Source organism: Helianthus annuus, chromosome 9 (assembly GCF_002127325.2).
Source record: "Helianthus annuus cultivar XRQ/B chromosome 9, HanXRQr2.0-SUNRISE, whole genome shotgun sequence".
Lineage (NCBI taxonomy): Eukaryota > Viridiplantae > Streptophyta > Magnoliopsida > Asterales > Asteraceae > Helianthus > Helianthus annuus.
The window spans coordinates 116,442,539-116,459,725 of NC_035441.2; positions in this window are offsets into that span (position 1 = coordinate 116,442,539).

A 17,187-nucleotide genomic window follows, 5' to 3' on the forward strand; every position below is an offset into this window, starting at 1 on the left:
AAACTCTACTCCAATCCCGATGGACCCGTCACCATGGACGATTACGGTTACTTATTGTAATACCCCGAACCTTAATGTACTGGTTATAAACATATGAATTATGTAATTTATATTTCATATATTGTTAAACGAGTAAGATGATTGTGTGAAAGGTGAAATATCTTGACAAGCCTTGGCTAATATATGAGACCGTTTAATATTAATAATTAAATATATTATTTTTGACCTTACTCCGTTTTTAATGAAACTTAGGTTAAAATGTAGATAAAAATATGCTCGTTCTAATGACATATTCGTCGTTTTATAAAATATCATATTTTAAAAGTTATACGAGAAAAGCGAGTGAAGCAGCTGAATTAAAATATATAAGCAAGCAAGCTGGCAGGTCAAGCAGGCAGGTAGGCACGTCAATTGAATCCCACGGACCCGGAAGGGTTTTGAGGTGCTTGCTTGCTTGCTTTAAATAAGAGTCTCAGTAGTTTGTTTAGGTACCAGTTTCTTTAATGGAAACGCTCTAATATAGAGAATCCCGAGTATACAATACCCCGTTGGGTGTTGTTAATAGTCTCTTTTGAGCGCGAGTAGGAGCAGGAGTTGGGAAACTCTACATCAACGTGCCGTAGATAGTTTTAAGGTATGCTCTCGTTTACGTTTATGTTTAGTTATTTATTTATTATTCAGTTTTAGTAGTCAATAGGAGTATTATTATTAGTAGTAATATTATTAGTAGTAGTGGTAATGTTAGTATTATTTTTAGGTACTAGGGTTATTGTCAGGGGCGGGTATTGGGTAGCCTAGCCTTAGTTAAGCATAGACTGATCAACCATGCTTAAACAAGGCAACACTAACCAATATCCAACCATGATAATGACTAGCTAGGTGTACCATTACCTAACCTAGGATTATGTAATTGTGTCAGGACCTTGAGACATAACCCAGTCATGCTAGCGGCAGTTAAGCAATTGCTAATCAGGTGAGTAATCATACTTGTCTTTTAAACTGTGATAGTATACTCGTCCATAACTGGTAATAATGAGAATGCTGCAGTATGTATGTGTCAGTAGGGGTATATGGGATCCTATTATGCTTAATGAGGTGTGTCACTCTGGGAAGGGTAATCAGGTGTTGTACCCACAGGAACTTCGTGCTTATAAGGTCCAGCGACACACACTCATACCTATGTGACGGCCGTAGGGGGGCACAGCTAGATGACTAGTATGTCTCTTGTACGGTGGTTTGTGACAAGTCAAATGTGACCTATAAGGTTCAATGAGGCCCAACCTGACTATGATGTGGTCACATACCCATATTGTGTATGCATATAATGTAAACTGTGGTCTGTCTTTATAAAAATTGTATAGTATGAGCTCACCAGTATATATCTGACGTCGTTTTGAGTATACTTATCTCAGGTGAGTCATGAGGAAAGCTATAGGAACTACTTGACAGTTGTGGAGTTTTAGAAGATCAAGGAGTTCTTAGTTGCTAAAAGTTTGTAAATAAATAAAGTGTTGTACTCAGACTATTATAAGTTTTAATAAAAGTTTAGTTTGTTTCCGTTGTAAGTGTATCAATTGTGCACAATCACCCGGGTTACGGGGAGGGTGTTACAATTGGTATCAGAGCCCGAGGTTTTAGCGAATTAGGTATTGCAGGAATGTCTAAGCTTTAACCAGTAGTTCTCTAAAGATTAATAGCACACTCAGACTAGGCAAAATAACATGTTCTCAGGAAAAGTACTTGCATAGTCAATTGAGTGACGCTAGAAGAAGTAAACTATGTTATGCCTTTTTATGTGCTATATATATATATACGTATATATATATATATGTATGTGTATATATCTATGTGATGTATATAGTTGTTATATTATAATGATGTATCATACATACTAGTAACTCTTTATTCTTATATTCATATAGGAAGGAGACAATGTCTGAAGATAGAGATGAACAAGGGTCTAGAAATAATCAGAATAACAGAAGGAGAGAGGAAGGCTCTTATAGGACTCGAACTCCCTCTCACAGTGTCAGGTCCCGGTCTAGTACAAGCATGCGTCTAAATATTGAGGATATCCACAATATAGCTGTGGAAGTGGCTAAGGTAATGAAGAATGCACAAACCGATAATGTTAACCAATCTGGAGAACGACATGAAGAAAGCTCAGCAGCCTCCACGCCAGTACAAAGGGAAGGAATGGGTGAAAGGAAAAACACTATTGCAACCATGCGACTAGAAGGAAAAGGTGAATATTCCAAATTAAAGGAATGTACTTATAAGCACTTCATGTCCTGTAAACCTCAGTCCTTTGACGGAAGAAAGGGAGCACTAGAAGCTCAAGACTGGCTCAACAGAATGGAGTCAGTATTAGACATATGTGAGTGTGATGACCGCAACAAAGTACGGTTCGCCGTACATATGTTTGAAGCTGAAGCCCTTCACTGGTGGAACATTGTGGTCCGAACAGAGGGAAAAGAAAAGATTAAGGAGATTAAGTGGGAGGAGTTTATTCATAAGTTTCTTGCTAAGTATTGTCCTCCCAGTGAGACTGAGCAACTGGAAGTGGAATTCTTTCACTTAAAAATGGGAAATAAAACCTATCGAGAGTATGTTTCTCGTTTCAACGACATATCTTGACTGGTTTCTTATTTAGCATTGACTGAGGAACAACTGATCAATAGGTTTATTTGGGGTCTACCCTCTGAAATGAGGGTGTTTATCAAATCCAAATCCCCCAAGACTTTTGCAGAAACTGTTGAGGCTGGCGCCATCATGGCTGCCGAGATGATTCTGCGGCAGGCTGAATCTCCCGCACCAAAAAGGAAGTGGGAAGAAAGAAAGGGGGACACCCGGAATAACAACTTTAAAAGGCCTAAAACATTTCCTCAATGTCAAAATTGCAAACACTTTCATACGGGGGAATGTCGTTTTCCTTGTCCAAATTGTAAAAAGACGGGTCATGCTCTTCAAGAATGCAAGGAAAAGAAGAAGTGTTTCAAATGTGGAGACCCTAACCACATGAGATCTGAATGTCCCAAACTCAAAAGAAATGATAGGACACAACCAAATCAGCCAAAAGGGCGGGCATTTGTACTCACCACGGAAGAAGCCAAGACCAATACAGACGTTATCACGGGTACGTATCTCGTAAATGATGTATATGCGCGTGTGTTATTTGATACCGGTGCAAATAGAAGTCTAGTGTCGACTACCTTTAGACCTTACTTGAACCAGGCGTCCCAAAACCTAGATCATGCCTTTACAGTAGAAATGGCTGATGGAAGTCAAACAAAGATAGTTGACATAGTTAAGAATTGTAAAATAAGCTTAAACAACCATGTTATCCCTATAGACCTAATGCCTATGGAACTTGGAGAATTTGACATAGTCATTGGAATGGACTGGTTGACACCATATCATGCGGAAGTTATATGTGACAAAAGGATCGTCCGACTCCGATTACCCAATGACAAACAGCTAACTGTATCGGGAGACCGCACTGACAAGACTAAGAACCTCATCACGATAGCACAAGCACATAAATGCCTAAGGAAAGGGTATGTTGCCTTTTTAGCATATGTCGTAAACACTACAGAAAAGAAGAAGGTCGAGGACGTGCCAGTAGTACGAGAATACCCTGAAATGTTTCTCGATGAGCTCCCGGGACTACCATCGGATAGACAGGTTGAGTTTTGCATTGACCTAGTTCCCGGTACATCACCGATTGCTAAGTCGCCGTACAGACTAGCCCCGACAGAAATGCAAGAACTCAAGAAGCAACTACAAGAGTTGCTTGACAAGGGGTTTATCCAACCTAGTTCGTCGCCATGGGGAGCACCCATCTTGTTTGTCAAGAAGAAAGATGGGGCGATGCGCATGTGCATCGATTATAGAGACTTAAATAAAGCCACTATAAAGAATAAATACCCTTTGCCCAGGATCGACGACTTGTTTGATCAATTACAAGGGACAAGCTATTTCTCTAAATTAGACTTGAGGTCTGGATACCACCAAGTGAAAGTTGCACTAGAAGACATACCTAAGACTGCCTTCAGGACTAGGTATGGTCAATATGAATTTTTGGTAATGCCATTTGGATTAACCAACGCACCTGCAGTGTTCATGGACCTCATGAACAAGGTTTGTAAACCTTACCTCGATAAGTTTGTGATCGTTTTTATTGACGATATCCTTATCTACTCTAAGAATGAGGCAGAACATGAACAACACCCGAGAGCAGTCCTTGAATTTCTCAAGAAAGAAAAACTCTATGCAAAGTTCTCTAAGTGTGAATTTTGGATACGTGAGGTGCAATTCCTAGGCCACGTGATAAATGAATGTGGAATACAAGTTGACCCTGCAAAGATCGAGGCCATCAAGAAATGGGAAGTACCGAAGAATCCCACTGAAATCAGAAGATTTCTGGGGTTAGCAGGATATTATAGAAGGTTTATTCAAGACTTCTCAAAGATTGCAAGACCATTAACCACACTAACCCAGAAAGCCTCTAAGTTTAATTGGGGACCTAAACAAGAAGAAGCCTTTAACATGTTAAAGCATAAGTTATGTAGCGCCCCAATGCTGTCACTTCCTGAGGGAATAAAAGATTTTACCGTCTACTGTGATGCATCTCACTATGGTATGGGATGTGTACTCATGCAAAGAGGCAAAGTGATTGCCTACGCCTCTAGACAGTTGAAGATTCATGAATGGAACTACACAACCCATGTTTTGGAACTTGGTGCCATAGTGTTCGCATTTAAAATTTGGAGGCACTATCTTTACGGTACAAAGTGCACTATCTACAGTGACCATAAAAGTTTAAAACATATATTTAAGCAGAAGGAGCTCAATATGCGTCAGAAACGATGGATGGAGTTATTAAGTGATTACGACTGTGAGATCCAATACCATCCAGGTAAGGTAAACATAGTAGCAGATGCTCTAAGTAGAAAAGAGAAACCTCAACCAATAAGAATTCATGCAACCAGAATAGAGGTTAAAACTAGTATCTTAGATCAAGTTAAGAATATACAACAAGAAGCCTTAAAAGAGAATCATATTGTAAAAGAAAGAATGATTGGGAGACTGAAGCTACTGACAATGGGAAATGATAATATCCTTAGGTTCAACAATAGGATATGGGTTCCTAATTTTGGAGGACTGCAGGATACAATCTTAGAGGAAGCTCACAAGTCTAAGTATTCCATTCACCCTGGCAGTGACAAGATGTATAAGGATTTAAGGAGAGATTATTGGTGGCCAAGAATGAAGGGATCTATTGCCCATTATGTGGAAAAGTGCCTTACATGCCTTAAGGTGAAGGCAGAACATCAAAAACCCTCTGGATACTTGCAACAACCAAAGATTCCAGAATGGAAATGGGAGAAAATCACCATGGATTTTATCACGAAGCTCCCAAGGTCAAGTCACGGTTATGATACTATTTGGGTAATAGTGGACAGACTGACCAAGTCTGCACACTTCGTGCCAATTCGTGAGGACTATAAGATGAACAAGCTAGCTCAAATTTACATCAAAGAAATAGTCTCACGACACGGGGTGCCTGTATCGATCATATCAGACAGAGATAGTCGTTTCACATCTAAATTCTGGCAAAGTTTCCAACAAGAGTTGGGAACCAAGCTTAATCTAAGCACTGCGTATCATCCTCAGACGGATGGGCAGAGTGAACGGACTATTCAGACATTAGAAGATATGCTTCGGGCTTGTGTAATTGATTTTGGTGGAAGTTGGGACACTCATCTACCACTCATCGAATTCGCCTACAATAATAGCTATCACGCCAGCATCAAAGTTGCACCTTATGAAGCTTTATACGGAAGAAGGTGCCAAACTCCTATCTATTGGACAGAAGTAGGGGAAAGTCAACTATCAGGACCAGAAATCATTGTGGAGACCACAGAAAAGATCCAGCAAATAAAAGAAAGGATGAAAAGTGCTCAAGATCGACAAAAGAGTTACGCAGATCAGAGGCGTAAACCCCTAGAGTTCCAACTAGGGGATAAAGTAATGCTTAAGGTATCACCTCTGAAAGGAGTGATTCGGTCTGGAAAGAAGGGAAAGTTGAAACCCCGATACATTGGGCCGTTTAAAGTAACAAGCAAAGTAGGACCAGTGGCTTATCGGCTAAAACTTCCTGAACAACTGGCAGGAATACATAATACTTTTCATGTATCAAATTTAAGGAAGTGCCTAGTGGACGAAGCCCAACAAATATCCCTGGAAGACATACAGGTTGACGATAAACTCAAATTCATTGAAGAACCACTACAAATCGAAGATAGGAAGGTTAAAAAGTTACGCAAGAAGGAAATCCCGTTAGTCAAAGTCAAGTGGAACGCACGTCATGGACCCAACTTTACATAGGAATTAGAAAACATAATGAAAGATAAGTACCCTCATCTTTTTAAGTGATGACAAATTTCGAGGACAAAATTTTTGTAATGAGGGAAGGATGTAATACCCCGAACCTTAATGTACTGGTTATAAACATATGAATTATGTAATTTATATTTCATATATTGTTAAACGAGTAAGATGGTTGTGTGAAAGGTGAAATATCTTGACAAGCCTTGGCTAATATATGAGACCGTTTAATATTAATAATTAAATATATTATTTTTGACCTTACTCCGTTTTTAATGAAACTTAGGTTAAAACGTAGATAAAAATATGCTCGTTCTAATGACATATTCGTCGTTTTATAAAATATCATATTTTAAAAGTTATACGAGAAAAACGAGTGAAGCAGCTGAATTAAAATATTTAAGCAAGCAAGCTAGCAGGTCAAGCAGGCAGGTAGTCACGTCAATTGAATCTCACATCCAGAAAGGGTTTTGAGGTGCTTGCTTGCTTGCTTTAAATAAGAGTCTCAGTAGTTTGTTTAGGTACCAGTTTCTTTAATGGGAACGCTCTAGTATAGAGAATCCCGAGTATACGATACCCCGTTGGGTGTTGTTAATAGTCGCTTTTGGAGCGCGAGTAGGAGCAGGAGTAGGGAAACTCTACATCAACGTGCCGTAGATAGTTTTAAGGTATGCTCTCGTTTACGTTTATGTTTAGTTATTTATTATTCAATTTTAGTAGTTAATAGGAGTATTATTATTAGTAGTAATATTATTAGTAGTAGATGTGGTATTTTTAGGTACTAGGGTTATTGTCAGGGGCGGGTATTGGGTAACCTAGCCTTAGTTAAGCATAGACTGATCAACCATGCTTAAACAAGGCAGCACTAACCAATATCCAACCATGATAATGACTAGCTAGGTGTACCATTACCTAACCTAGGAGTATGTAATTGTGTCAGACCTTGAGACATAACCAAGTCGTGCTAGCTGCTGTTAAGCAATTGCTAATCAGGTGAGTCATCATACTTGTCTTTTAAACTGTGATAGTATACTCGTCCATAACTGGTAATAATGAGAATGCTGCAGTATGCATGTGTCAGTAGGGGTATATGGGATCCTATTATACTTAATGAGGTGTGTCACTCTGGGAAGGGTAATAAGGTGTTGTACCCACAGGCACTTCGTGCTTATAAGGTCCAGCGACACACACTCATACCTATGTGACAGCCATAGGGGGGCACAGTTAGAGGACCAGTATGTCTCTTGTACGGTGGTTTGTGACAAGTCAAATGTGACCTATAAGGTTCAATGAGGCCCAACCTGACTATGGTGTGGTCACATGCCCATATTGTGTATGCATATAATGTAAACTGTGGCCTGTCTTTATAAAAATTGTATAATATGAGCTCACCAGTATATATCTGACGTCGTTTTGAGTATACTTATCTCAGGTGAGTCATGAGGAAAGCTATAGGAACTACTTGACAGTTATGGAGTTTTAGAAGATCAAGGAGTTCTTAGTTGCCAAAAGTTTGTAAATAAATAAAGTATTGTACTCAGACTATTATAAGTTTTAATTAAAGTTTAGTTTGTTTCCGTTGTAAGTGTATCAATTGTGCACAATCACCCGGTTTACGGGGAGGGTGTTACACTTATTTTGTCTAATGATAACCGATTGCTTAGAAATTGAAAGAAGGTTGCGATGGGAAGTGGGAACGATGATTACGGTTGTATCTTAGGGGCTTTAGGCCGCTGAATAATGATGATTAGACCGATGGTTGTTGTGTTGTAATAGATGGAAATTAATATGAAATGGGCTTTGAAACTGGGTCATTTTTTGCTAAACACAATTTCCTTTGGGCTCCTTCAATGAAAAACTAGTTTAGTTTTGAAATAAACGTATTTATTTGGGCCTAATACATATACTATATATAAAAACTTGGCGGCCCTTATTTTTTGATGGCCCTAGGCCCGTGCCTAAGTTAACGATATATAACTTTTAATACATTGAAACATAGATAAAAATACGACGTTAGTTCGGCACAGTTTTTGGCGATTTTTGGTACCGGTATTGTCATATGATATTTCGGTGTTACTAATTAACATATGCCGGTTTTTGGCGATTTTTACCAGGAGGATACCGGTATTTTAATGTAAAATTCTGTAACAACCCGCACCTTCGTGCTTGTTACTCTCGCTACACTCGTTACGCCTAGCACCAGAGATTCAGATCATAATGTAACTATATCGCTTACAACGCTATTTCACATATATTCGCATACTTTCACACGCTATATCGCACATCACAACGCATACACTAACGCTAACGACGACATCGCATGAATAGTTAAGTCGCTCCCATCGATCGTCGTGATGCAACGCAATCATGCTAACGACGACATCGCGTGAGTACTTAAGCGGTTCCCATCGATCGTTTTAAAGCGTCGCAACGCTAACGCAGACCCAAACGCAATTACTTATGCTATGACCTGTTATAATAATAATAATAATAATAATAATAATAATAATAATAATAATAATAATAATAATAATAAAAGGTGTTGAAACTATCAAAACGCACACTCACAGGTATGCGCAACTCAATTTATCGCACTTAACACGACGCTACTTTTATCGCTAAAACGCTTAATGTGTCCACAATGCTTAACACAACAAAACACGTCGAACGAAACGAAAGTCGGAAAACCAACTCGCACAAGCCACCCGATCGAATGACCCTTCGATCGAATGGCCATCCGTCCGGATGACCATCCGATCGAAAGGCCATCCGACCCACTAACTCGCACCACCTTTCTCAGTCTTACACTATAAATACCTCACCTGTCACATCACTATACACTGATGTGACAACTCCCTCCGACCAGCACGCTCCCAGCCTCTTTTTTCTCGATTTCTCGCGATTCTTGTAAGTTTTCACTCCAAATCTTATACTTCTATCATCTACACACATTTTCTCATCAATTTCACCATCAAATCACAACTTTTAACCATGAAATCACCTGATTTCGGGCTGTTCAATGATGATGTCATCACGGGTCTGTGTGAACTTCGGAGAATGACTTCATTCCAGAAAGAACGGTCCGAATCTAACAGATTTCTACATGATTTTACACGAATCTAAGCATAATCAAAGTGTTTCAAACTTTTCTTCCAACATTCCTCACTTTTCACTCAAACCGTTAGAATATGGACTCATTCGGGTATTCTACTCATTCTTTGATAGAGAACCGAGTTGAGAATGGATTTCTATCGAAGAGACGACCGATTCACTGGTTGAACATGAAATACCACCAAGAATAGTTATTGATCGAACGGGGTGATTCCCATTCGATCGGATGACTTGGACTTGATGTGGTTCCCGTTGTTTGACACGTTGTCATACCGTCTCGGTTCAACCGCAAAACTTTCTAACTTAACTGATTTTAAGAAATTTTCAGACAAAGAGTTGCTTGATCGAATAGCCATCCGATCGGACGACCATCCGATCGTACGGCTATTCGATCAGGTGACTTGTGATTTCAACACTTAACCAATTCTTTTGCAAAATTCAAGGAATGTTAGTTCCAAACGAATAATCATCCGATCGGATGACCATCCGATCAAATGACTATTCGGACATGAGACTTACTCCTTTGTAACTTCCCACTTGAACGAATTGCCATCCGATCGAACGGCCATCCGTCTGGATGACCATCCGATCGAATGACTTTATTTATACTACAACGAAAACTTCAAAAGTTCAACATTTCACAAACACACTTCTCTAATCAAACCACCATCCGATCCAACATCACACTCGACACACTATTACACGCTATTCAATGCTTACGCTATCGTTCTGTGATCGGGCTAACTCAGACGCACTCTCAACAATCCAATCTAGTTGTGTTTACTTGTTAAACACCTACTGTGAGTATACTTGACCCCCTTTTAACGCTTTAAACACACTTTGGGGTGTAACATATGTTCATAACTAAAACGCACTTATCAAAACTATTATCACATGCGAATTTCTGACATATATATTTACGCGTGATGCTTGATACATATGTGCTAGGACTTTTACTCGCGACGTCCCACCTTAGCTAGCATCGAGTGACTTAGCTGGTAGTATTTGTTTTGTAGTATATATGTTGTGTGTCTCGTTTATGTATGTGGAAATTCACAGCACTTTTATCTACTTTATTTGCCATGTCAAACCTGTATACTCGACAATACTTATTGTATTGACATCGCTTTAACGTATGTTGCAGGATAATCGCAGGCTATCTCGAAATCAAGCTAGGAAGTCTAGAAACTCACAAGAAATCTAGGTTGTCGGATGTGTATTGTTTGAGAGAACATGAAAATCTGTATCATTGTTTATTGATGTATTGTTTATTAGTATGGGATAATGAACACCTTAAATATTGTCACTAAATAGTTGTTATGGATTCTCTTGAGCAATCTGATTCGCCTAGTACCGCGCCCTGATGATTCCGCCATCGGTTGGGGTGTGACAAATTCGGTATACCGTGCCGTGTACCGTACCAAATCGATACCGAACCGAAAGTATCGGTACTGAAAACGCCAAAAAGTGGGTACCGATTCGGTACCCACTAAAAAATTGTTACGAAAAATTCGTGGTACCGGTACCAAGTACCAAACGCTCATCCCCACACATAGGTAGGTACATACGTTTAATAAAATAAGAATTATTATATGGGTTGTTTTCTACATATTTGTGACAAATACTATAAAATCGTCAAAAATGTGTCACAACTTGTGACGGATTTCCGACAGAATATAAATTTTGTCATAAATGCGTAGGAAATAGCTACCAACTTCCTACAGATTTCAGACGAAAAATTTTACATTTCGTCATTCTAAAGTCCAACATCGTTTTTTTCAATCAATCTTTGGTACAACTTTATTATACATGATATACTTTTGTTTTACAAAGTTATACATATTATACTTATAGATACCTACCAATCCATCTTCCATTTTAGAAAGTTATATCTATCATCCTATACGTATATGTATATGCACTTCCGAACCCATTACACAAAATATAATTTGGCAATCTGTATAAGTATATATATATATATATATATATTTAGTGGCAATTTGTATAACCACATATATATTTAGTGGTTTATATACACTGTGATACATACTCATATACATACACATAAACATATACGCAAAATACACCCATACACATCCATACGTATATACATGCATATACATAGAAATCAATCACATGCCATTGAAAGAGACTAAAGATGTTGAGGTCCTGAATCGAGAAACTAATGTAAAACCGTAGCATGCCTCTAAAAGTCCTTAACCTTAATCCTATGTCTCCTCGAACTCCTATCCTCCACCATGTCCTCATAAAGGTGTAAGTCTACCAAATCCTGCCTAATCCGCTGCTCCCAAGTCAATTTCGGCCTGCATATATATAAATACATACATACATACATACATACACACACACACACACACACACACACACACACATACATACATTCATACATACATACATACATACATACATACATACATACATACATACATACATACATACATACATACATACATACATACATACATACATACATACATACATACATACATACATACATACATACATACATACATACAAATGCACACTTAATAACAAATATAATCACATCCACATACACATATAGATACAAACATGCACAGGGCCGGCTCAACCATTTTGGTGGCCTAAGGCGAAGTAAAATATTGTGGCCTTTTTCGCAAAAAAAATGTATGTAATTGAAAGTTAAACTTGAAGGACCCAAGTGTAATTATTTGAAAGATTGTGTTAAAATTTAAAAACAAGAAAAAAAATGGTGAACCAGGGATTCGAACCCGGGTTTCACAAACATCCATACATACACAAAACCACTACACTACCAACCATCAATTTGTTGATAACCCACACCCTAAATATTTTATAAATGGACTGTGGTTTCATCAAATTGTGAAGGCCCTATAGTTTTGGTGGCCTAAGACCCAAGCCTCATTTGGCTTACCCTTGGGCCGACCCTAAACATGCATATACGTACACATACATCATACATACCCACATACACAAATACATATATACATACTCACATTATACTCATATCCATACGTACACATAGTTACGTACATTTAATATTTAAAATATGAATAATTATATAGGTTGTTTCTTACACATTTGTGACAAATCCTTAAATGTCGTAAGAAATGTGTCACAACTTGCAATGGATGTAAGCATTTTGTCATAAATGCGTAGGAAATTGTATTCATACATGGATTGTTTCCTACGCCTTTGTGACAATTATATTAAAAAATAAGCATTTTGTCATAAATGTATAGGAATATGTTTATTTTATAATTATTATATACTAGTTTTAAAATTATTTAACCTTTTGTAGATTATTTGTGACAAATCTGTGATGTAACTGTCAATTAATTAGGATTTTCTTATTTTTTGTCAGAAACTTGTCACAAGTTGTGACGGAATTCCGACGGATGGTTTAAGTTAATTAAAAAAATAAATATTTCGTCATAAATGTGTAGGAAACGATATTATTTTCCCTTATTTTTTTTGGCTTATATAAATATTTATTCGGTAAAAAATAATAATTAACCTTTTGTAGATTATTTTCTACAGATTTGTGACGCAACTGTCAATTAATTAGGGTTTTCTTATTTTTCGTCATAAATGTGTAGGAAACGATATCATTTTCCCTTATTTTTTTGTTTTGTAGGTTATTTCCGATAGATTTGTTACGCAACTGTCAACTAATTAGGGTTTTCTTATTTTTCGTCATAAATGTGTAGGAAAGATATCATTTTCCCTTATTTTTGTTTTGTAGGTTATTTCCGATATATTTGTTACGCAACTGTCAATTAATTAGGGTTTTCTTATTTTTGGTCATGGATGCATCGAAAATTTGTAACAAAATCTTGAATTTTTTTTTGTAGGAAATTCGTCATAAAAGTGTAGTAATCTGTGACCAAAAAAAATGTGTAGGAAATTTCTGTAAAAGTAAGATTATTTTATCTAAATCATCTAATTTTTATGTTCTTAGAGCATTCTCATCCAAACCATCAAAATATGTGAGGGGTAGTTTTTATATTATAAAGGGTATAAAAAATGGTTGTGAGTGTAGGAGAGAGAAAATGTTACTGTTCATCTGTATATTTGGGGGGACACTGTTCACCCAGTATAATTTTTTTAATATATATTGAAAGTGGTTGTGAGTGAAGTAGAGAGAAAAATGTAATGATAATATTATTTAATTGAAAATGAGAGAGAAAAAGTATTTGTTTTTAGTGAAAATATATTGATATAAGAATTGTTTTTTAATGGCATGTATGTACTATGTATAACTTGATGGATTGGATGAGAATGCTCTTAGAGCACAAAAATATATCCACGCTCAGTCGCTCATCATCAATGGACAAATTGATGACAATTGCATTGTACAGAATCTCAAAAATACAAATATCAAAGACACCAAAATCATTAAAACTTGACATTTAAAAACATAACACCAATCTTACAGGCATACTAATAAAAAAACGAACGGATTATATTATTTCTGATAACATCAAAATTTGGATCAACAAAAGCAAAATGAGATTCAACTCACATAATAAAACAACACATAATATGATGATAATAATAATAATAATTAATCCGAACATAGAATCATAATAATATTAATAATAATATCATATCCGAGAACCATTCGAGAAGAACAAAACAAATCAACGATTCGGGTTGGAGGCAACGGAGAGAAAGATGATAACTGCCACCAAAAACATTGGAACCAAAACAATCACCGGAATCGACGGTGGTGCCACTGGTCCCATCCCCAGCGGCAGAAACAACATGCATCCGACCACCAAAAGCATCGCCACGACCGATCCAACGCCCCAGCCGTACTCCATGTTGTTTTCCATATCTTCTTCTCGAATTGGTTTGGATCGGACAGTTAAGTTGGTTTCTTCTGCCCTGAGAGTAATAATTATGTGTATCTCACTTGTTTGTCTGAAAGTGTGCATGTAAGTTGTTTATATACAAGTATGAAGGGGTACGTGCCTGTTCGGAGACTGTACGACGGTTGCATGGCGGTTAATAGTTTCCTCTTTTTTTTTGAATGGGTGTGAAGGTTATTATTATTATTTTTTGAATGGTTGTGACGGTTAATAATTAATTGAGAACAGCGGTTATGTGTGATTTGCAAAGGACACGTAGGTTGAGGCATGCATGCATGATATTAAAATTTGGACGTGTAACTTTAATAATGTGTAATTTAAAATCAATAAAGTATGATACTAAAACACGACGCTCGGAAATAACTGTTGCAATAGTTTCGTCGCTAGTTAGTTTTGAGATCCGACTGTTGTGATGGAGATCGATTCGATCATTTGCAACAGTTTTAAGACGAAATGATTGTGGCAAATGTGTGATGGATTGTTTTTGAGATGTTTTTGCGACATTATTGTTATTATGACAGATTTATTGATTACCGTTCTATTTTTTTTTCTAAATGTGAGAGTTTATTTAATATTAATAATAAAAGTGGGCTAGCAAGAAGCGGGTACAACCGAAAATAATTTAAAGCATCTGGATGTTTACAATATGGACACCGACCACCAATATATCACAGTTGGGTTGAGCCTTGGTCGCTAGTTATTGATTGTTCGTTGCCTTTTGCCGTGCTTCAACCTTTAATCTATCTCCATTGCTCGTGTTTTGCTGCCAAATTAAACTGGCAACTATCATCCACCACCATGTGTTCAGTCGTCCCAACCAATGTGTGAGATATTATAGTGTTTCGTGTTAAACTTGTATGATATATTGTAGTGTTTGTTAGGAATTGAATTTGAATACATTTGGTGATAGGAATCGTATGTTAGTTTTTCACTTAAATAGTATTTTGCAATAGTGGGAGGGGGTATATGTAACTTTTACCTTTTATAAATAAAGAACACTAGTGACTTGGGGAAGGGGAGAACGGAATTGGTAGTTGTTAGGCTCATTGCCATGTGCATGGGAAGGGCATAGCCCTGGGACCACTTGTGGTTGTTATCCTTGTAGATCCTTGTGATCGACTCTTTCAATTTAATACAATTAGCATCATTCGATTTCATCGTCTTTGTTATACACAATTCAAACCCTATCATTTGGATATTTAGTCAAATTGCTATGCATGTGTTATGTATGTAGGAGATATTATCTAAATATTGTGGTGTTTGAATATTTGTTCAAATTCATAAACAGTGAACCATTAGGAATTGGATACAATGCCACAGTCGATGTAATGTGACATGATTCATCATGTTTGACTAATGTGAGTAATGTGACCATGTTTTTTATGTTTGACCTTATGTAACCATTTTTGGCCTAATGTTATATTATTGATCAAGTTTGACCTATTATACGTCATATGATTTATCATATTTGACCTATTTATGATTAATTGACCTATGTTTGACTTTTCTTTATATAAATGACATGATTTTGGATGAGGTACCAACAAGGGTAGCATCGAAGGGAGCAATCCTGAAGGTGGTTGGTGGAGGGAGCAACGTACAACAGCTCTGGCGGGCGCAGTGATCTACACACTAATGACTATGTGGGTGTGGGTCAGATGGAGAGAGATGTTGGTCTGGATGGGATTATGGTAGACGCAACATATATTGTTGGCTTTGAGCACAAACGCTATGGTGTCAAAGTGTGACCCTAATAGTACGGGGTAGGTACCTCGTAATTCTCATGATCAGGTGGAGCTTAGGTTCATAGCATGATGGGTAACTAAGTTTAGGTGGTATGAATTTATTTGAATGTTTTATGTTGTTTATGTAATTTAATGTTGCCTGAATTTTCAGGCTTTTAGACCCCTACTCATACACTAATCTTTGTCATGTCCCGAGTTAAGTTTAGGGGAGAAAAGAAATGATTCTCTCATTTTCTTTTCTCTTCTCTCCGTTTCTTTTCAAATTGGAAAGATTAAATTTAGGCAAAAAAACCCCTTATTTTCTCTTCTCTTCTCTCCTTTAATGAAACTCTGGAACACAACTAAAAATTATTTCTTTCCAAATCCTTTCTTTTCTCTCATTTAATGAAACTCAGGAACACAAAGGGTATTGTTCTGTGGTCTTTTGGCTCAATGGAAGAACGTCCCTAAGATCGAATAGACATCCCTAAGGTTGATCGCCGACCATGTAACAGGTCGTTTGTGCAATTATATAATTTAAAACTGTTTTAATTATTGCATTTCTAGTTTTTATACTTTAACAAAGATAAGGGGCTGTTTGGTAGCCTCTGAATGGTCATTAAGAGGCTACCTCTTAATGGAACCATTAAGAATTTTATCAATGAGAAGGTAGAAGAATGTGACATGTAATGATTTACCATTCAGAGGTTACCTCTTAACTATTCAGACTTGAGGTTACCTCTTATTCATTCAGAGGTTTTAAACCATTAAGAGATAGCATCTGAATGGTCATTAAGAGGCTACCAAACAGCCCCTAAGTGTATGAATAGGGGGAGTATCAGTGGGTAACAACTCAACCTCATCCCTCTTTCCACCACCTTACACTCTCTCCTCCAAAACACCCAAGATATTTGGCTTAGTTCAGTTTGGTCCGTTACCAGTACCGATCTCATCCCTAAACTAAACCATTGGTAAGCTCTAAGGATGAAATGTAAGAAGCTGGAGTGATTAGTCCATTATGGACTCCAGCTTACTTGTTAAAAAGGACGATATAGTTGGTGTCTCAA